This window comes from Bubalus bubalis, chromosome 1, assembly GCF_019923935.1.
Source record: "Bubalus bubalis isolate 160015118507 breed Murrah chromosome 1, NDDB_SH_1, whole genome shotgun sequence".
NCBI lineage: Eukaryota > Metazoa > Chordata > Mammalia > Artiodactyla > Bovidae > Bubalus > Bubalus bubalis.
This window is the reverse complement of record NC_059157.1, coordinates 44505995-44529834: the sequence shown is the minus strand read 5'-3', so window position 1 is coordinate 44529834 and position 23840 is coordinate 44505995. Positions and strand designations below refer to the sequence as shown.

At 47.2% G+C, this 23840-nt stretch overlaps 1 non-coding gene across 1 annotated transcript; it reads left to right on the top strand.

Annotated features, from left to right (window-relative positions):
• The first annotated feature begins 15320 nt into the window (after positions 1 to 15320).
• LOC112587500 lies at positions 15321 to 15484 on the top strand. The gene has a single exon (XR_003112019.2). It is a non-coding gene; the product is annotated as a U1 spliceosomal RNA (small nuclear RNA).
• Positions 15485 to 23840: the final 8356 nt, after the last annotated feature.

Below are 23840 nucleotides of genomic sequence, written 5' to 3'. Positions count from 1 at the left end.
TTTAGAGGAGCTCACCAGAATACCGCAACTAGAAAGAAACCCCCATGCCACAGGTAGAGAGGAGTCCCCAACCACAACTAAAGAGGGGCCCGCCACTGAAACTTGAGAGGAACCACCTGCTTTATCTCAACAGGATTCACTGCCTCCTTTTAGAGGAGCCTGAGCCCCCACAGCAAATTGGTCTGTGCCTCCTGAGACAAATAGAGAGGAGTCCACCACCGCAAGTACAAAGAGGCCCCCCACCACAACTCGAGAGCACTGTGAATACCACAACTGGCTTGGAGTCCTTTGCCATAATAAGAAAGTTACACCCTGCCACCACTAGAGAGGAGCCCGAACATCACAACTAGAGAGAAGCCCCTCACAACTAGACAGGAGCCCCTGGAAATTCACTTAGAGAGGAGCCAGCCAGCACAACAATACACAAGTCTTCTGCCACAACTCCAGAAGAGCCTGTATTCCTCGTGTGGAGAAGAGCCACATACACACCACAACTATTGAGTAAAAGCCTCAGCATCAGAGAGCCACCCACTGAAACTTAAGAGGAGATCACCAGCACACCACAAAAGGGGGCCCCACACCACAGCTAGATAGGAGTACCCCAGCATAATTACAGATGAGCCCGGCACAAAATCTTGAGAGGTGCCCCCAACAGCAACTCGAGACATGCCTCTTGCTAAAGCTAGAGAGGAGCCACAGCCACAAGTGGAGAACCCCACACACCCTGCAACAAACTTAGAGCCCACTGCCACAACTAGAAAGGGTCAACCCTCCACAACTAGAGAGGAATCTGCACACCACAACTAGAGAGGAGCCCACCCGACATAACTGACTTGACATCTGACACCAACTAGAGAGGAGCCTCATGCCACAGGTAGTTTAGCCACCTACACATTGCAACTAAACAGAAACTACCCTGCACATTGCTACGTCAGAGGGCCACCCCACCACCACTAGAGTGGAGGCCCCACCTCACCTTGAGAGGAACACCAAGGCCCCTGATGCAACTCCAGTGGAGTCCCCCACCACAACTAGAGAGGATCCCACACACTGCAACAAGAGAGGAGCCCACCTGGACACCACATGTGGAAAGGAGGACCCAGACCCTGAAACTAGGGAGGAAAAATTTTGCACACCACATTTTAAGAGGAGGCTCCCCACCACTACTAGAGAGTAGCCCATCAAACCACAAATAGAGATGAGTCAGCAAACTGCACCTAGAGAAGAGACACACAGCATAAAGCAACAAGACAGGAGTTACAACTCCACAAATAGAGAGGACTCCCCCAGGCACAGCTCATCTAGGGAGGAGCACCCCAGCACATCACAACTAGAGAGAAGCCCAACCACCAAAGTAGAAAGTTGAATACACGCCACAACTACATAGGTGATCCTCAGGTGCAACTATTGAGAAGCACACTGCTGACACTAGAGAGGTGCCCCCAAATACATCTCATCTAGAATCTAGAACCACTGACACAACTGGAGTGGACACCCCTGCCACAGGTAGTTAGGAGCCCACTACACACATCACAATTAGAGAAAAGTGCCTATGAACATCAGAACTAGAGTGGAACTCCCACACAGATCATAACGAAAAAGGAGGCCCACACCGCAACTAGAGAGGCTACCCCTGCTTCAGTTAGATATAAGCCCTCCTGAACATCACCATTAGAGAGGAGCATACCCACACATCCCAATTAGACAGAAGACCCCTGCCACGAGTAGAGAGGAGCCCACCATGCTACAATGAAAGAGGACTCCCACTGCCACAACCTGAGAGTAGCCTCCTGCCCATCAAAACTAGAAAAAGTGCCCTTTCCCATCACACTGGAGAGGAGCCACCCCCATTACAATTTGAGAAGAGCACACTACCGCAACTAGAGAGGAGCCCAATTACCACAACTAAAGAGGAGCCTCCCGCCCCGCCACAACTAGAAAGGAGTCTGCAAACGAAAACTAGAGAGGAGCTGACCCACCACAAATGAAAAGTGGAAACCCACTGCAACTAGAGTGGAGCCCCATACCCCAACTAGAGAGTAGCATCCCACATAATCCTGCTAGACAGGAGCCAGCCTGCACATCAATACTAGAGAGGGTCTCTCCCACTGCAGCTACAGAGGAGGCTCCAGAACAACTCTAAAGGAACCCTGAGTCACCTGCTGCAACTCAAATGGGACCCTGAGTTCCCTGCTGCAGTTCTATTGGAGCCCTGTGCTGTAACAAGGCAGGAAACCCTAGCAAAATGCATAGGAGCCCCCTGGCCATTAGTGAAGTGGATTCCCCTGGCACTATCAGAGTGGACGCCCAGAATATCACACCTATAGAGAAGCCCCTCTGCCACACATACAGATGAGTTCCCTGAAGTAAGTTGAGTGGAATCCCTCACAACTAGAGAGAAGCAGCCCCACTAATATTAGTAAGGAACCCCTAGTGCCAAAATTACAGAGGACATACCCTGTGGAAATTCCTACTCCCTAACGAGAGAGGACACAACTTGAGAGGACCCCTCCACCACAACTCAAGAAGAGCCCACTAGGCCTCACACATAGAGAGTAGCCCCTCTGCTGCTAATAGAGATGAACCTCATGACACAACTAAAGAGGAGTTTTCACACCACAACTAGAGAGAATCAAACCCACCACAACTACAGAGTTTACTCTGAAAACAACTAGAGAAAAGACAAATGTCAAAACTAGTGAGTAGCCACCCGCATATTGCAACAACCCTGCACATCCCTGCTAGAGATGAGGCACCCCAAGGCAATTCAAGAGGAGACCCCACCATAACTTGAGAGGAAGCCACACTGCAATTAGAAAGGAATCCTGCATATCGCTCAACTCGAGAGGAATCCTGAGATGTCCCCTTGGTTCAAGTGGAACCATGAGTCCCGTGCTGCAACTGGAGAGGAATGCGGTGTTCTCGCCACAACCTGAGAGGAGCTCTGAGTCTCCTGCCTCAACTCAAGAGGATCCTTCCACGGCAACTAGAGAGGAAATCCGAGTTGTATACGGTAACCGAGAGGAACACAGAATATCCACTCCAACTTGTGAGGGGCCCCAGTTCCACTGGTGCAACTCGAGAGGAACACTGAGCTTACCACCACAACTTAAAGGGATCCCGAGCCCCCTGCTGCAACTCGAGAGGAGGCACCACCAGAACTCGAGAGGAGCTCTGAGTCCCCTGCCTCAACTCAAAAGGACCTCTCACAGCAAATTGAGCTAAGACTTCAGCACAACTAGAGAGGAGCATCACACCACCACAAGAGAGGAGTCCAGGCACACATCATTACAAGAGAGGAGCACCCATGGCACAATTTGAGAAGTGCAGCTCACCACAACTAGAGAGGCTCTCACACATCACATCTGGAGAAGAGACTCACCTCACATAGCAACTGTTGAGGAAAACCCCTGCCTGATGCAACTAGAGAGGGGAATCCCACCACAACTAGAGACTAGACCACTCACCACAAATAGAGTGTTGACCTCCACTGCAACTAGAGAGGAGCCTTCTGGATAAAACTAGATTGAATATCCCACCTCAACTAAAGAGTAGCACCTTGCTCACAGCAACTAGAGTAATGACTGCAACAACTTGAAAGAGCCGCCACACCAAACTAGAGAGAAACCCCTAGTATAGTGCAACTAGAGAGAGCCCCTGGCCACAGCTAGTTTGTTGACCACATGCCAGAATGAGAGAGGAGTCTGCACACCGCATATGTATAGAGTTCCCTGCATACTGCAATAATTGAGAAACACCACTGCCAAGGCAACTAGAGAGGTACCACAGAGTTCTTTGCTGCAACATGAGAGGAGTCACTGGTCACAGTGACAGAAGAGACCTCTACCAAAACTGAAGAGGTTTCCCCCACCACAAGTAGAGAGGAGTTCACCAAGACATCACACATAGAGAAGAGCTCCTCTGCTGCAAATAGAGGGAGCCCCCTGAAGTAAATTGAGAGGAGGCCCTCACAAGTAGAGAAGAGTAACCATGCTAAAATTTGTGAAGAACATCTAGTGTCAAAAGAAGAGCAGAGCCACCTGCAGAGCCCTCCATCACAACCTAAGAGGAGGAAATACTGCAACTCGGGAGGAGCTCTGAGTACACTGCCACAACTCAAGAAAAGAACTCCACCGTCACTCGAGAAAAGCCACTGGATACAATGCGAGATGATGTTCCCACACATCTTACCTAGAGTGGAGTCACACTGTGGCAAATATTGATGAGCTACCCCACCACAAGAAAGGAAGCCTTTGCACACTGCAATGAGAGAGGACTCCCCTCAGATATTGCAACTAAAGAGACCCTCACCATAATTAGAAAGGAGCCTGCACATCACATCTGGAGAGTAGCCCACCATCACACCACAGAAGAGAGGACTTTTCACTCAGACCATAATAAGAGAGGAGCCCCACACCACAACTAGAGGAGAGAACCCCATGGGAACTAGACATTAGCCCCACTGATCATTGCCACTAGAGAGAAGCACACCAACACATCACAGCTAAACATAAGCCCCCTGATATAGGTAGAGAAGAGACCAACACACCACAACAAAAGAGGATGTCCCTTGCTACAATTAGAGAGTACATTCCTTCAACTCACAACTGGAAAAAGTGCCCTTTCACATCACAACCAGAGAAGAAGCACCCTCCCCACAGTCCAAGAGGAGTGTGTTACCACATCTAGAGAGGAATCCCCTTACCACAACTGAAGAGGACCCCCCACCCCACCACAACTGTAGACAAGTCTGCAAACAAGAACTGCTGCTGCTGCTGCTGCTAAGTCGCTTCAGTCGTGTCCAACTCTGTGCGACTCCATAGACGGCAGCCCACCAGGATCCCCCAGTCACTCAGTCGTGTCCGACTCTTCGCGACCCCATGGACTGCAGCCTACCAGGCTCCTCCGTCCATGGGATTTTCTAGGCAAGAGTACTGGAGTGGGGTGCCATCACCTTCTCTGAACAACAACTAGAGGGGAGCAGAAATGAAAATGTCAGCTGAGCCCCACTACAACTAGAGTGGAACCCTATGCCGTAACTATACAGTAGCATACCACACATCACAACTAAACAGGAGCCAGCCTGCTAATTGCTACTAGAGAGGAGCTGCCCCACACAGCTCAAGAGTATGCCCCTCCACAGCTCTAAAGGAACCCCAAGTCACCTGTCACAACTCGAGAGGAACACCAAGTCCTCCACCACAACTCGACTGAAATCCTTTGCCACCACAAGGAAGTAGCCCCCAGAGACGAAATTAGGAGCCACCCTCTTAACAAAACTGGAGAGGATTTCCCTGCCAAATCTAGAGAGGAGCCCTCTGGCACATTGCACCTAGAGAGGAGCCCCTGTGCCACAAACAGTGATGAAGTCACTGAAGTAACTCAAGAGAAGCCCGACACAACTAGAGTGGAGCAACCCCATGAAAAACAGGAGCCCCAAAACAACAAGCAGAGAGAACACCCACCCCACAGAAAACCCCCAGATGAGGCACCCTGCAACGAGAGAGGAGCCCCAAAACCCCTCCTGAATTTGAGGGGAGGCCTATGCCACAAAGAGAGAAGCCAATGGCCACAATGAGAGAGGAGCCCACCCACCAAAACTGGAGAGTATCACCCCTACCACAGCTAGAGAGGAGACCTCTGACATTGCACCTAGAGAGGGTCACCTCCACAGCAAAAAGAGATGAACCCACTCCTGCAAGTCGAGTAGATGCCCCTATAAATGTCAGAGAGGAACAAACTAGCCAAAACTAGCAAGTAGACCGCCCACCACAAATAGAGAGCAGCTCCCTGAACATCAGCACTTGAGAGGAGCCTTCTAGCACAATGCAATTAGACAGAAGTCTCCTGCCAAAACAAGAGAGGAGGCACAGATGCCACAACTAAAGAGGAGGGGCCATGCCAAAATTAGAGAGCAGGCTCTCGGATATCGCACCTGCAAAGAGTACCTGTGCACATCACTCCCAGAGAGCAAACCCCCACCACAATTCGAGAGGAACACTCCACCACAACTCTAGAGGTGCCCCTCAAACACTACAACTAGGGAAGACCTCCCTTAACACAACTTGAGAGGAGCCTGCACAACACAACTAGAGAGGAGCCCACCCAACACAACTAAGTGTTGACACCCAACACCAACTAGAGAGGAGCCCCATGCCACAGGTAGTTTAGCCACCCACACATAGAAACTAAACAGAAGCAACCCTGCACACTGCTACTAGAGAGGAGCCACCAAAAAAAAAAAAAAAACCTTAAGTGAAGGCCCTACCTCAACTTGAGAGGAATAACAAGTCCCCCAGTGCAACTCGATTGGAGTCCCCCACCACAACTTGGGAGGAGCCCAACAATGCAACAAGAGAGGAGCCAAACTGGACACTGCATGTAGAAAGGAGGCCCTACACCCCGCCCCTAGAGAGCAGCAGTCTTGCATACCACATCTAGAGAGGAGGATCCATCCCAATACTAGAGAGTAGCCACTCAAACTACAAATAGAGATGAGCCAGCAAACTGCACCTAGAGAGGAGCAGCACAGCACAATGCAACAAGACAGGAGTTCCTGCTCCACAACTAGAGAGGACAGCCCCAGGAAGAGTACAACTAGGGAAAAGCACTGTAGGACTTAACCACTAGAGTGAAGCCCAACTGCCAAAACTAGAGAGTTGAATACATGCCACAACTAGATAGCTGACATTCAGGCGTAAGGAGCATATCGCTGCAACTACAGAGGTGCCACCCCTGCCTTAAAACCCAACTAGAGTGGAGCACCACTGCCTTAACTACAGTGAATGACCCTTGCACAGATAGATAGGAGCACGCCCAACACATCACAATTAGAGAAAAGTGCCCATGTACATCAAAATTAGAGTGGAACTCCCACACAGATCAAAACAAAAGAGGAGGCCAACACTGCAACTAAAGAGGAGAACCATGCCACAACTAGAGATAAACCCCCTGAACATCGCCATTAGAGAGGAGCATACCCACATATCACAATTAGACAGAAGCCCCTTTCCACGAGTAGAAAGGAGCCCACCATGCCACAACTGAAGAAAACACCCACTACCACAACTAGAGAGTAGCCTCCTGCACACTGAAACTAGAAAAAGGCCCCTTCGCATCACAACCAGAGAGGAGCCACACCCATCACAATTTGAGAAGAGCTCTTTACCACAACTAGAGAAGAACCCAACTATACAACTAAGGAGGACACCCCTGCCACAAATGGGGAGGAGGACCGCCCCCTGCCAAAGCTAGTGAGGAGTCTGCAAGCGACAACTAGAGAGGAGCTAACCCACCACAAATAAACAATGGATCCCCACTGCAACTGAAGTAGAGCCCCATGCCGCAACTAGAGAGTAGAATCCCACAAATTGCAACAAGACAGGAGCCAGCCTGCACATCACTTCTAGGGGATCTGCCCCAGTGCAATTCAAAAGGAGGCTCCACCACAACTTATTAAACTCAAGAGAAATGCCAAGTTCCCCACTGCAATCTGACAGGAACACAATGCTGTAACAAGAAAGGATAACCTGGCCAAATGACAGAGGAGGTCCCCTGGCAAAACTGTAGTGGATTCCCTGGGCAGAAATAGAGTGGAGTCCCCCAGGACATCACACCTGGAGAGAAGTCCCTCTGTGGCAAATAAAAATAAGCTACCTGAATTAAATTGAGTGGAGTCACTCACAACCAGAGAGAAGCAAGTCCACTAACATTAGGAACCTCTAGCACCAAAAGTAGAGAGGACCCTTCCCATAGAGCCACCCACACCCCAACCAGAGAGGACACAGCACCGCATGTCGAGAGGAGCCCTCCACCAAAACTCGAGAGGAGCCTGCTGGACATCACACATAGAGAGGAGATCTTCAGCTGCTAAGAGACTACCCTCACAACACAACTAGACAGGAGCTGCTGCTGCTGCTGCTGCTAAATCGCTTCAGTAGTGTCAGACTCTGTGCGACCCCATAGACTGCAGTCCACCAGGCTCCCCCGTCCCTGGGATTCTCCAGGCAAGAACACTGGAGTGAGTTGCCATTTCCTTCTCTAATGCATGAAAATGAAAAGTGAAAGTGAAGTCGCTCAGTCATGTCCGACTCCCAGCGACACCATGGACTGCAGCCTACCAGGCTCCTCCATCCGTGGGATTTTCCAGGCAAGAGTACTGGAGTGGGGTGCCATTGCCTTCTCCAAGACAGAAGCTAGAAGACCACAACTAGAGAGAATCAAACCCACCACAACTACAGAGTCGACCCCGACCATATCTAGAGAGAAGTCCCATGCTAAAACTAGTGAGTAGTCACCTGCACATTATAACAAGAGAGAAGCCAACCTGCACATCCCTACTAGAGACCAGTTGCCCCAAGACATCACGAGATGAGGCCCCATCACAACACAAGAGGAACCATGTGTAGCCCCCCAACTTGAGAAGAAAACTGAGTTCCCCACCAGAGCTCAAGTGGAACCCTGAGTCCCACACTGCAACTCAAGAGGAACCCTGAGGTCTTGCCACAACTTGAGAGGAGCTCTGAATACCCTGCTGTAACTCAAAAGAAACCCCAAGATTCATGCTGCAACTTGAGAGCTACCCAGTATTACCAGCTGCAACCTGAGTGGAAACCCAAGTCCCCTGCTGAAACTAGAGAGGAACACTGAGTTTCCCCTCACAACTTGAGAGGAGGACTGACTCCCCTGCTGCAACTCGACAGGAAACCCAAGTTCCTTGACTCAACTTGAGAGGAGACCTGACTCCCCTGTTGCAACTCGAGATGAACCACGAGTTTCCCCCATCACAACTCAAGAGGAAATCTCAGTTTCCCACTGAAACTTGAGAGGAACCCTGAGTTACCCACCTCAACTGGAGGAGAGGCCCAATTCCCCTGCTGTGATTCGAGAGGAACACCATGTTCCCCATCGCAAATTGAGACGAGCCCCAAGTACTGAGGAAACTTGAGAGGATTCCCAAGAGGAGCCACCCCCACCACAATTCAAGAAGACAACTCTACAGCAACAAGACAGGTAGCTTCACACCACAACTGAAGAGGAGTCCTACCCTGCCACAACTAGAGAGGACTCCAAACCACAACTAGAGAGGATTCAAAACCACAACTAGAGAGAAGTGGAAACACAAACGTCAGTTGACCCCACTGCAACTAGAGTGGAGTCCCATGCTGTAACTATACGGTAGCCTACTGCACATCACAAGTAGACAGGAGGCAGCCTGCTAATCGTTACTAGAGAGGAGCTGCCCCACGCAGCTCAAGAGGAGGCCCCACCACAACTCTAAAGGAACCCCAAGTCACCTGTCCCAACTTGAGAAGAACCCCGAGTCCCCCACTGCATCTTGAGAGGAGCCCTATGCCAACACAAGGAAGGAGCCCCCAGTGACAAAGCTAGGAGCCCCCCTGCCAAAACTGGAGAGGATTCCCCTTGCCAAAATTAGATAGGAGCTTTCCAGCACATTGCACCTAGGGAGGAGCCCCTCTGCTGCAAATAGAGACGAGGGCCCTGAAGTAACTTGAGAAGAGCCTATCACAACTAGAGTGGAGGAACCCCATGAAAACTAATGAGGAACCCCCAAAGCCACAAGTAGAGAGAAAAACTGCCCATATAGAACCCTCAGAGGAATCACCACCCCAACTAGAGAGGAGCCCCGAGTCCCCTCCTGAACTTGAGAGGAAGGCTATACTGCAGCTCAAGAGAAGCCCATGGCCACAACGAGAGAGAAGCTCACCTGCCAAAAGTGGAGAGTGTCCAACCACCACAACAGGAGAGGAAACCCTGGACATTGCACCTAGAGAGGGTCCCCTCCACCACAAATAGAGACGATCCCCAGCTGCAAGTCGAGTACATCCCTCTACCACCATCAGAAAGGAGTATCCTCACCACATCTAGAGAGTAGACCTCATGTTGCAACTAGAGAGCAGCCCCTTGAACGTCGCCACTTGAGAGGAGCAGTCCCAAACATTGCAATTAGACAGAAGCCTCCTTCCACAACTAGAGAGGAGGCTCCCATGCCACAGCTAAAGAGGAGGGGCCATGCCAAAACTAGAGAGTAGGCTTGCAAATATCACACCTGCCAAGAGTGCCTGTGCACATTGCTACCAGAGAGGAAACCCCCTTCCCAATTCGATAGGAACATTCCACTGCAGCTCTAGAGGTGCCCCCTGCTGCTGCTAAGTCTCTTCAGTTGTGTTCGACTCTGTGCGACCCCATAGACGGCAGCCCACCAGGCTCCCCCGTCCCTGGGATTCTCCAGGCAAGAACACTGGAGTGGGTTGCCATTTCCTTCTCCAAGAGGTGTCCCCTAGATAGAGAAGATATCCCTAACACAACTTGAGAGGAGACTGCACACCACAACTAGAGAGAAACCTAATCAACACAACTAAGAGTTGATCCCCCACACCAGCTAGAGAGGAGACCCATGCCGCAGAGAGTTTAGCCATCTACACATCACAGCTAAACAGAAGCCACCCTGCACAATGCTACTAGAGAGGAGCTACCCCACCAAAACTTGAGTGGAGGCCCCACTTCACCTCAAGAGGAATAACAAGTCTCCCGATGAAACTCAAGAGGAGTCCCCCACCACAACTAGAGAGGAGCCCACACACTGCAACAAGAAAGGAGCTCACCCAGACACCACATGAAGAAAGGAGGCCCTGCACCCCACCCCTAGAGAGGAGCAATCTCGTACACCTCATCTAGAGAGGAGACTCTACACCACTACTAGAGAGTAGCCCATCAAACCACAAATAGAGATGAGCCAGAAAACTGCACCTAGAGAAGAGCTGCACAGCTTAATGCAACAAGACAGGAGTTCCCACTCCACAGCTAAAGAAGACTTCCCAGGCACAGCACACCTAGGGAGGAGTGCCCCGGCACATCACAACTAGAGAGAAGTCCAATAGCCAAAACTAGAGAGTTGAATACACGCCACAACTAGACAGTTGACCCTCAGGCTCAACTAGAGGAGCACACTGCCGAAACTAGAGAGGTGCCTGCCCTCCCTTACATCGAATTTAGAGTGGAGAACCACTGCCACAACTAGAGTGGACACCCCTCCCACAGGTAGATATGAGTGCGCCCCACTTATCACAATTAGAAAAAAGTGCCCATGCACATCACAACTAGAGTGGAATTCTCACACGGATCAAAATGAAAGAGGAGACCAACACTGCAGCTAGAGAGGAGACCTCTGCCACAATTAGAGATAACCCCCCCTTAACATCACCATTAGAGAGGAGTATACCCACACATCACAATTAGACAGAAGCCTCCTTCCACAAGTAGAGTGAAGCCCATCATGTTACAACTAAAGAGGCCTCCCATTGCCACAACTAGAGAGTAGCTTCCTGCACATTAAAGATAGAAAAAGTGCCCCTTCACATCACAACCAGATAGTAGCCACCCCCATCACAGTTCGAGGAGTGCACTCTACCACAACTAGAGAGAAGCCCAACTACCACAACTAAAGAAGAGCTCTCCCCTCCCGCCCCCCGACACAACTAGAGAGGAGTCTGCAAATGACAAGTAGAGAGGAGCTGACCCACCACAAATCAAGAGTGGACCCCCACTGCAACTAGTTTGGAGCCCCATGCTGCAACTCGAGAGTAGCCTCCCACACAATAGAGGTGGCCTGCACAGCACTACTAGAGAGGATCTGCCCCACTGCAGCTCGAGAGGAGGCGCCACCACAACTATAAAGGAACCCTGAGTCACCTGCTATAACTCAAGAGGCACGCTGAGTTCCCTGCTGCAATTTGACAGGAGCCCTAGACAATAACAAGAAATGGGGCCTCTTGCCATAATGATAACAGGGGCTCCCCGGATAAAACTGAAGTGCATTCCCCCAGAAAAACTAGAGTGGATTCCCCCAGGACATCACACGTAGAGAGAAGCCGCTCTGCCACAAATAGAGACAAGCTCCCTGAAGTAAGTTGAGTGGCATCCTTCACAACTAGAGAGAAGCAATCCCACTAATGTTAGTGAGGAACCCCTATCGCCAAAAATAAAGGACCTTCCCCATGGAGCCACCCACACCACAACCAGAGAGGACATTGCCCTGCAACTTGAGAGGAGCCCTCCACCACTACTTGAGAGGAACCCAATGGACATCACACATTGAGAGGAGCCCCTCTGCTGCGAATAGAGACGAACCTCACACCACAACTAGAGAGGAGCTTGCACACCACAGCTAGAGAGAATTGAACCCACCACAACTACAGAGTTGACCCTGACCACAACCAGAGAAATCCCATGCCAAAACTAGTGAATAGCCACCCGCACATTGCAACAAGAAAGGAGCCACCCTGCACATCCCTGCTAGAGATGAATTGCCCCAAGGAAACTCGAGAGGAGGCCCCACCACAAGTCGAGAAGAACCCTGAGTAACCTCCCAACTTGAGAGGAGCCCAAGTTCCCCGCCACACCTCAAGTGGAACCCTGAGTTCCACGCTGCAATTGGAGAGGAACACTGAGTTCCTACAATGACTAAAGGGGAGCTTTGAGTCCGCTGATACAATTCAAGAGGAATCCCAAGTTTCCCGCTGCAACTCGAGAGGAACCCCATGTTCCCCACTGCAAATCTAGAGGAACCCTGGGATCAGATTTCCACATTCTCCAGAGTGACACCCTTCACAGATCCTGAAGCAGGGTCACATGTCCACGTTCACCAGGGTTTAACCCCTCCCACTTCATGTACCTGGTCTCACACGTCCCCAGGCTCCCGGCTAACACCCCTCCCATTTCTTGTACCTGGCTTACACATCCACAGTCTCCAGTGTGACCCCAGTCTCAGGCACTGCACCTGGGGTCACACAGCCACAGTCTCCTGTGTGATGTCACTTCCCAGATACTGAACCTGTGGTCACAGGTCCACAGGCTCCAGTGTAACCCCCTTCCCAGACTCTGTAATTGGGATAACATGTCCTCAGTTTCCAGTGTGACCCCACCTCTCATAATCTGTACCTGGGGTGAGGTGTCCACAGTTTCCAGGGTGAACACCCCTGCCAGACCCTGTACTTGTTTCCACACATCCACAATCTCCAGGCTGACTTCCCTCCCCTACCCTGCAGCTGGATTCACATGTCCACAGTCTTCAGCATGAACTCCATTTCACACACTGCACCTGAGCTCACATGTTCACATTCTCCAGGGTGACACCCCTTGAAGACCCTTTACTTGTGGTTAAAAGTCTGCTGTCTCCAGAGTGACCCACCCCCCCATACAATGTACCTGGGGTCACATGTCCAGAGTCTCCTGGGTCATTCCCGTCCCAGATCCTGTACCTGGGGTCAGATATCCAAGTGTCTAGGATGACCCCATTCAGACCCTGTATCTATGGTCACATGTCAAGTCTCCAGGATGATGTCCCTCCCAGACAGTGCACCTGGGTTACATGCCCACAGTCTCCAAGGTGACCCCATCCCCTAACCCTGCACATTTGTCACTTGTCCAGTCTCCAGAGTGACCTCACCCCAGACCCTGCAGCTGGGGTCACATTTCCACAATCTTCAGGGTGACCCCACCCCACCAGACCATGCTCATAGTTCCACAGTCTGCAGGGTGACACTCTCCTAAACCCTATACCTAGGGTCACATAGCTACAGTTCCCTGGGTGATCCCTCCCAGACACTGTACCTGGAGTCAAACGTCCACAGTCTCCAGGGTGACCCCTTCCCAAGCCCTGCAACTGGGCTCAAAATTCCACAGTCTCCAGGGTGACCTCCTCCTGACCCCTGGGGTCACATATCCACACTCTCCAGAGTGACCATCCTAGTCCCTGTCCATGGGGTCACATATCTACAGTCTCCAGGGTGACAATCCTCCCCAGACCCTGAAGCTGGGGTCACATGTCCACAGTTTCCAGGGTGACTGCACCCTCCAGACCAGAAACTGGGGTTGCACATCCACCATCTTCATGGTGAACCCTCTCCCTACACCCTGCAACTGGGATCATATATCCACAGTCTCCAGGGTGACCCACACTCAAGACCCTGTTTGTGGGTTCACATATCCACAGTCTCCAGGGTGACCCTACCACCCAGATCCTGCACTCAGGGTCTCGTGTCCATTGTCTCCAGGGTGACACCCCTCCCAGACTCTGAACCTGGACTCACACGTCCTCAGTCTCTAGGGTGACAACACCTCACAGTGCCTCCACCTGAGGTCAAATTTCCAGTCTCCAGGGTTACGCCCTCCCAGACCCTGTACCTACAGACACACGTCCACAGTCTCAAGGGTGGCCCCACACTCCAGACCTTTTTCCTGGGGTCACACATCTAGTCTCCATGGTGAAACCCTTCCCCAGGCCCTGCACCTGGGATCACACATCCACAGTTTCCAGGATGACCCCACCCTCCAGACCTGTACCTGGGGTCACATATCCACAGTCTCAAAGGTGACACCCCTCCTCACATCCTGTACCAGCGATCACATGTTCAGTCTCCAGGGTGATCCCACCCTCAATACCCTGTGCCTGGCTTCACAAGTCCACACTCCCAGGTGACCCCATCCCCCAGACGCCACACCTAGGCTCACATGTCCACAGTCTCCAGGTTGACCCCACCTCCCAGTACAGTACCCGGGGTCACAGGTCCACAGTCTCAAGGGTGACCCCACCTTCTAGACCCTCTATTGGGGTCACAAGTCCACAGTCTTCATGGTGAACCCATCTCCCAGAACCTGCACCTGGGTAGTGGTTGCAACAGACAATGCAGAAATACAAAGGATTATAATAGACTATTATGAACAACTATATGTCAATAAAATCGATAAATGTGAGAAATGGACAGATTCTTAGAAAAGTTCAATTATTCAAGACTGTATCCACAGTATCCAAATTTGGTGAAGATTGAAACACATACCTGGCCAAAGAAGATGAAGAGATTGTAAATAAGCATACAAGAGTATACTCAAGATGGAATGCATGTACAGTCAACTTTGGAAGACAGTTGGGCACTTTTCTCCAAATCTAAAGAGTCTCACCTTAGGAATCAAGAAGTGCACCTCTTGTATTTAGACAACTGCTTTGGAAAACTGAAATAAATCTAGCATCAAGTAATGTACAAGAGTACTATTCATAATTCATAATAATTAAAAACTTTAAAATATCAGGATATCCTTCCTTAGATGTGCATTCATAGGTAAATTAGGGCACAGACATTTCAAGGGGAGCACAAAACAGCACACCCAAAATATGCCCATTTGACAAAAGGATTATTTTAGACTGATTAATTTTAAAAAACAGCAGCCACTGGAGAATCTTTGAAAACCAAGTAGAAATGCCGTTTTATGAAGTAGATTTACATTTATTAAGGATATCCCCTATACTTACCTGGCAGGGGAGATACCATGATCACGAAGGTGGTTTTCCCAGGGCGAGGCTTATCCATTGCACTCCGGATGTGCTGACCCCTGCGATTTCCCCAAATGTGGGAAACTCGACTGCATAATTTGTGGTAGTGGGGGACTGCGTTCGCGCTTTCCCCTGCAAAAAAAAAAAAAGGATATCCCCATCTGTAAGGATGTGTCCCTTTCTGGACAAGGAAATGGATGATGACTAAATATCAAGAATGACTTGACTTGACTATATATCAAGAAGATCTACGGAATGGACCTGGATGTTAATCTGCATAACTACCACACCTTTGTTTACTGTGCTTCACTTAATAATCTCCCTTAAATGGCTTCTTCCATTCCCTAATCTCCTCCTTTCATTTTTAGCCAATGATAGCATTTAAGGTAAAATATTGGACCATTTCAGGAAGTGACTCAGTTTTCCCAGGTATCTTTGAACTATACAGGGGGTGTGTATGGCATATATTAAACTTCTGATTGTTTTTCTCCAGCCCATCTCCCTTTCATTATGAGCATCTCAATGAAGAACATTGAGGGTAGAGGGAAAATTATTTTTCCTCTCATATAATGCAATACAATAGTGTTCAGAGATATAAAGGAATGAACAACCAACCCATTTATTAAAAAAAAAGAAAAGAAAAGCATGACTCTAACACTTATATTACTAAATGAAGGAATCCAGCCTCAAGTGCTACGCACTGTATGACCCTATAAGACATTCTAGAAAAGGTAAAACAGACATGATAAACAGTCTATGGAATATGTGGCTGAAATATTTCACATGATACTTTAGTGATGAATACCTGCCACTATGCATTTGTCTAAGCACATAGATTTTTGTTTTCAGAACCCAACAAGTAAATTATTACCTATTAACATTTATTTATTTATGGTATGAGAGTGTCAAAGACTGGAATGTGGAATTTAACAAAGAATCTAAAAGATTGAGAAACATATGAAAAGCTTCAGACTTCCCTGGTGGGCCAGTGGTTAAGACTCCACGTTGCCAATGCAGGAGAAGTGGGTTCAATTCCTAGTCAGAGACCTAATATCCCGCATGCCACAGCACAGCCAAGAGATTAAAAAAGAAGAAGAATTTTTTTTAAGCCACTCTCAGTGTTAGGACAAAATTATCTGACCTAAGTTCACTGTGGAAATGAATAGAATCTGCAGGCCAAAGGCAAAGTGTACCAAATATAAACAATGGGCTCTGTAAGTTCTTTCCACAGGGGTTTCTAGCTAACAGGACTGAAACTACAGTATCAGTCACTGAATGGAACAAGCCCTAAATTTGATAACTGACAAGTAGTGGAAGCCAGGATTCTTACCACTGGAGTGGGAAGTTACAGGCAGACAAAGGAAAAAGGTTATAATACCTGTGTCATAAGAAATCAGGTTGGAGACATCATTATAAACTATCTTAAGCCTAATACAGAAACACACAGCTCCATGTGAAAATCTTCATAACCATGTGTATGCATAGTCTGGAATATGCATATGTATTTCCATGCATTTTCTGCTGAAGTTCCCACATGCAAGTTTTTACTAATATTATTTAATAAAAAGGAACAAGGACTCTTGAAATATGTGGCTTATACTAGGACTGAGACAGTAAATATGTAAAGCAGCATAATCTTAAAATATGAGAAAGAAGAACCAAAAAAAAAAAAAACCATGAAAGCTGAATTATGTAAAATAAAAGCAGGAGAGCATGGAAAAAGCTCTCAATAGCCAAAGCAAGACTGAACTAAGCTGTCTAATTGGCTGGATTATAGTCAAAAGAAAGTGAAAGTGAAGTCTCTCAGTCATGTCTAACTCTTTGCGACCCCATGGACTGTAGCCTACGAGGCTCCTCCATCCGTGAAGTTTTCCAAGCAAGAGTACTGGAGTGGGTTGCCATTTCCTTCTCCAGGGGATCTTCCCCATCCAGGGGTTGAACCCAGGTTTCCTGCATTGCAAGCAGATTCTTTTACAGTCTGAACCACCAAGGAAGCTCCCAAAAGTTTAAAATAATTTTCAGGTGTCCAAACAGGTAAAAAAACAAACAAACAAAAAACATAGGTTTTATGAGTAGCATTAAATAAAAATCTCTATGCAGAAAGATTCTAAATAATTGATACAGACACTCAGCTGTCCACCAAGTATGTGAAGCTAACTCCCCTCTCCTCAAATGTGGGTCCTGCATTATGACTTCCTCCTTAATAAGGCACTCAGGATGGACGTGGGGGGAATCAACAATAAAGACAAATAACAAATGTTGGGGGAAATGTACAGAAATTGGAATGCAAACTTTACTTGTGGAGATGTAAAATCTGTGTGTGCAATCTACGTGTACGATCTATGTGTGCAAAACCAGCATCTTCTCAAAAACATAAAAATGTAATTATCATATCACTCAGCAGTGGCCACAGGACTGGAAAAGGTCAGTTTTCATTCCAATCCCCAAGAAAGGCAATGCCAAAGAATGTGCCAACTACTGCACAGTTGCACTCATCTCACACATTCACAAAGTAATGCTCAAAATTCTTCAAGCCAGACTTCAACAGTACATGAACCATTAACTTCTAGATGTTCAAGCTGGATTTATAAAAGGCAGAGGAACCAGAGATCAAATTGCCAACTTCTGTTCGATCATTGAAAAAGTAAGAGAGAAAAACATCCAGAAAAACATTTACTTCTGCTTTATTGACAATGCCAAAGCCTTTGACTTTGGAGAACCACAAACTGTGGAAAATTCTTAAAGAGATGGGAATAAAAGACCACCTTACCTGCCTCCTGAGAAATCTGTATGCAGTTCAAGAAGCAATAGTTAGAACTGGACATCGAACAACAGACTGGTTCCAATCGGGAAAGGAGTATGGCAAGGCTGTATATTGTCACCCTGCTTATTTAACTTATATGCAGAGTACATAATGTGAAATCCTGGGGCTGGATGAAGCACAAGCTGGAATCAAGACTGCCGGAAGAAACATCAATAATCTCAGATACGCAGATGACACCACTCTTATGGCAGAAAGCAAAGAACTAAAGAACCTCTTGATGAAAGTGAAAGAGGAGAGTGAAAAAGTTATCTTAAAACTCAGTATTCAGACAACTAAGATCATGGCATCCAATCCCATCACTTCATGGCAAATAGACGGGGAAACAATGGAAACAGTGACAGACTTTATTTTGGGGGCATCCAAAAATCACTGAAGATGGTGACTGCAGCCATGAAATTAAAAGACACTTGCTCCTTGGAAGAAAAGTTATGACCAACCTAGACAGCATATTAAAAAGCAGAGACATTACCAACAAAAGTCCATGTATTCAAAGCTATGGTTTTTCCAGTAGCCATGTATAGATGTTAGAGCTGGACTACAAAGAAAACTGAGTGCCTAAGAAGTGATGCTTTTGAACTGTGATGTTGGAGAAGACTCTTGAGAATTCCTTGGACTGCAGCCAGTCAATCCTAAGGGAAATCAGCCCTGAATATTCATTGGAAGGACTGATGCTGAAGCTGAAACTGCAATACTTTGGCCACCTGATGTGAAGAACTGATTCGTTGGAAAAGACCCTGATGCTGGGTAAGCCTGAAGGTAGGAGCAGAAAGGGATAACAGGATGAGATGGTTGGATGGCATCACCAACTCGATGGACATGACTTTGAGCAAGCTCCGGGAGTTGGTGATGGATAGGGAAGCCTGGTGTGCTGCCGTCCATGGGGGTTACAAAGAGTCGGACATTACTGAGTAACTGAACTGAATTATCATGTTTTGGCAACTCCACTCCTAGATATGCATCCAAAGAATTTAAAGCAGGTGTTCAAATATAAACTTGCACACCAGTATTCCCAGCAGCAGTGTTCTTGAGAGCCCAAGTTAAAAACAATGAAAATGCCCACCAACAGGTGAATGGAAGAGCAAATAGGGTAGATCCATCCATAAGATGAATTACTCTGCCATAGAAAGTAATATAGTAAAATAGTGCCAAAGCTGCAGAAAACAGTAGGGGGCTTCTTAAAAACTTAAACACAGAGTTAACATAGAATCCATCAATTCCGGTCCAGGGTATACACCCAAAATATTTTAAACCAAGAACTGGAACAGATATTCAAACCCCATATTAATAGCAGCATTATTCACAGTAGCCAAAAGGTGGAAGCAACACATGTGTTCAACAGATGACTGGATAAGCACAATGTAGTATAAACACAATGGAATGTGATTCAGTCTTTAAAAACAAGAATATCCTCACACACGCTATAATGTGGATGAAGCTTCAAGTCATTATACCAAGTGAAAGAAGCCCAACACAAAAGGAAAAATATTCTATGATTCCACCAGTATGGGATATCCATATAAGACAAATTCCAAGTAGAATAAGATTGCCAGGGATTGAGGGTAGTAAGTGTTTAATGGTTACAGTGTCACTTCAGGAAAAGGAAAAGATTCTGGAGATGAATGGTGGGGAAATGTTTACAACAATCTGAGTGCAGTTAATGCTATAAAAGTGCATATTTAAAATGACTCAAGTGATAAATGCTGTCATACGTTTGTAAGCACAATGAAGAAATGATACATGGCACAACATGGAAACCATTCTCAGTGAAAGAAACCACACAGAAAAAGCCACCCAGTTCATAGGCATCTTGTCACTTTAAATCCATGAAGGTTTTTAATATGAGGGAAAGCCCTCATATTAAAGTGATGGCTCCAGAAAAAGAAAACTGCATTAGAATGGAGAAAGACATTTGCACAAAGCTTGGGCAGCTGATGAAAGTTGAACTGGTCCTACGGATACGATTATCATGTGGAAACCATAAGTATCCCCTGTTTGGGGGTTATGGGCTGGTTCCCCAGGAAAGTGACCCTGTTTGGGGTAAAACACATTGCAGCATTTGGTGTGAATGTAGAAAACTGTGTCAGATCATATAAGTAGCTCAGTCGTGTCCAACTCTTTGCGAGCCCATGAATCGCAGCACGCCTCCTTATCCATCACCAACTCACGGAGTTCACTCAGACTCACACCCATCGAGTCAGTGATGCCATCCAACCATCTCATCCTCTGTCATCCCCTTCTCCTCTTGCTCCCAATCCCTCCCAGCATCAGAGTCTTTTCCAATGAGTCAACTCTTCGCGTGAGGTGGCCAAAGTACTGGAGTTTCAGCTTTAGCATCATTCCTTCCAAAGAAATCCCAGGGCTGATCTCCTTCAGAATGGACTGGTTGGATCTCCTTGCAGTCCAAGGGACTCTCAAGAGTCTTCTCCAACACCACAGTTCAAAAGCATCAATTCTTCGGTGCTCAGCCTTCTTCACAGTCCAACTCTCACATCCATACATGACCACAGGAAAAACCATAGCCTTGACTAGATAGACCTTTGTTGGCAAAGTAATGTCTCTGCTTTTGAATATGCTGTCTAGGTTGGTCATAACTTTCCTTCCAAGGAGTAAGCATCTTTTAATTTCATGGCTACAGTCACCATATGCAGTGATTTTGGAGCCCAGAAAAATAAAGTCTGACACTGTTACCCCATCTATTTCCCATGAAGTGATGGGACCGGATGCCATGATCTTTGTTTTCTGAATGATGAACTTTAAGCCAACTTTTACACTCTCCACTTTCACTTTCATCAAGAGGCTTTTGAGTTCCTCTTCACTTTCTGCCATAAGGGTGGTGTCATCTGCATATCTGAGCTTATTGATATTTCTCCCGGCAATCTTGATTCCAGCTTGTGTTTCTTCCAGTCCAGCGTTTCTCATGATGTACTCTGCATAGAAGTTAAATAAACAGGGTGACAATATACAACCTTGATGTACTCCTTTTCCTATTTGGAACCAGTCTGTTGTTCCATGTCCAGTTCTAGCTGTTGCTTCCTGACCTGTATACAAATTTCTCAAGAGGCAGATCAGGTGGTCTGGTATTCCCATCTCTTTCAGAATTTTCCACAGTTTATTGTGATCCACACAGTCAAAGGCTTTGGCATAGTCAATAAAGGAGAAATAGATGCTTTTCTGGAACTCTCTTGCTTTTTCGATGATACAGCAGATGTTGGCAATTTGATCTCTGGTTCCTCTGCCTTTTCTAAATCCAGCTTGAACATCAGGAAGTTCACGGTTCACATATTGCTGAAGCCTGGCTTGGAGAATTTTGAGCATTACTTTACTAGCGTGTGAGATGAGTGCAATTGTGCAGTAGTTTGAGCATTCTTTGGCATTGTCTTTCTGTGGGATTGGAATGAAAACTGACCTTTTCCAGTCCTGTGGGCACTGCTGAGTTTTCCAAATGTGCTGGCATATTGAGTGCAGCACTATCACAGCATCATCTTTCAGGATTTGAAACAGCTCAACTGGAATTCCATCACCTCCACTAGCTTTGTTTGTAGTGATGCTTTCTAAGGCCCACTTGGCTTCACATTCCAGGATGTCTGGCTCTAGGTCAGTGATCACACCATCGTGATTATCTGGGTCGTGAAGATCTTTTTTGTACAGTTCTTCTGTGTATTCTTGCCACCTCTTCTTAATATCTTCTGCTTCTGTTAGGTCCATACCATTTCTGTCTTTTATCGAGCCCATCTTTGCATGAAATGTTCCTTTGGTATCTCTGATTTTCTTGAAGAGATCCCTAGTCTTTCCCATTCTGTTGTTTTCCTCTATTTCTTTGCATTAATCACTGAAGAAGGCTTTCTTATCCCTTCTTGCTATTCTTTGGAACTCTGCATTCAGATGTTTATATCTTTCCTTTGCTCCTTTGCTTTTCTCTTCTCTTCTTTTCACAGCTATTTGTAAGGCCTCCCCAGACAGCCATTTTGCTTTTTTTGCATTTCTTTTCCATGGGGATAGTCTTGATCCCTGTCTCCTGTACAATGTCATGAACCTCCGTCCATAGTTCATCAGGCACTCTATCTATCAGATCTAGGCCCTTAAATCTATTTCTCACTTCCACTGTATAACCATAAGGGATTTGATTTAGGTCATACCTGAATGGTCTAGTGGTTTTCCCTACTTTCTTCAATTTCAGTCTGAATTTGGCAATAAGGAGTTCATGGTCTGAGCCACAGTCAGCTCCTGGTCTTGTTTTTGCTGACTCTATAGAGCTTCTCCATCTTTGGCTGCAAAGAATATAATCAATCTGATTTCAGTGTTGACCATCTGGTGATGTCCATGTATAGAGTCTTCTCTTGTGTTGTTGGAAGAAGGTGTTTGTTATGACCAGTGCATTTTCTTGGCAAAACTCTATTAGTCTTTGCCCTGCTTCATTCCATATTCCAAGGCCAAATTTGCCTGTTACTCCAGGTGTTTCTTGACTTCCTACTTTTGCATTCCAGTCCCCTATAATGAAAAGGACATCTTTTTGGGGTGTTAGTTCTAAAAGGTCTTGTAGGTCTTCATAAAACCATTCAACTTCAGCTTCTTCAGCATTACTTGTTGAGGCATAGACTTGGATTACTGTGATATTGAATGGTTTGCCTCGGAAACGAACAGAGATCATTCTGTCATTTTTGAGATTGCATCCAAGTACTGCATTTTGGACTCTTTGGTTGACCATGATGGCTACTCTTCTGAGGGATTCCTGCCCACGCCCCCATGCCTGAGGCCAGGGGTGGCGGCCGGGAGGACCAACCCCACGTCCAAGGAGCCGTGACTGCTCGGGCACAGGAGGGCCTAGAGGAGCTATCCCAAGTTGAAGGTCAGGAAGGGCAGTGGTTAGGAGATACCCCTCGTCCAAGGTAAGGAGAAACAGCTGCACTTTGCTGGAGCAGCCGTGAAGAGATACCCCACACCCAAGGTAAGAGAAACCCAAGTAAGATGGTAGGTGTTGCAAGAGGGCATCAGAGGGCAAATACACTGAAACCATACTCACAGAAAACTAGTCAATCTAATCACAATAGGACCACAGCCTTGTCTAACTCAATGAAACTAAGCCATGCCCGTGGGGCAACCCAAGATGGGCGGGTCATGGTGAAGAGGTCTGACAGAATGTGGTCCACTGGAGAAGGGAATGGCAAGTCACTTCAGTATTCTTGCCTTGAGAACCCCATGAACAGTATGAAAAGGCAAAATGATAGGATACTGAAAGAGGAACTCCCCAGGTCAGTAGGTGCCCAATATGCTACTGGAGATCAGTGGAGAAATAACTCCAGAAAGAATGAAGGGATGGAGCCAAAGCAAAAAGAATACCCAGCTGTGGATGTGACTGGTGATACAAGTAAGGTCCGATGCTGTAAACAGCAATATTGTGTAGGAACCTGGAATGTCAGGTCCATGAATCAAGACAAATTGGAAGTGTTCAAACAAGAGATGGCAAGAGTGAATGTTGACATTCTAGGAATCAGCGAACTGAAATGGACTGGAATGGGTGAATTTAACTCAGAAAACTGTGTAGCACAGAGATAAATCCACACACATATGGACACCTTATCTTTGACAAAGGAGGCAAGAATATACAATGGATTAAAGACAATCTCTTTAACAAGTGGTGCTGGGAAATCTGGTCAACCACTTGTAAAA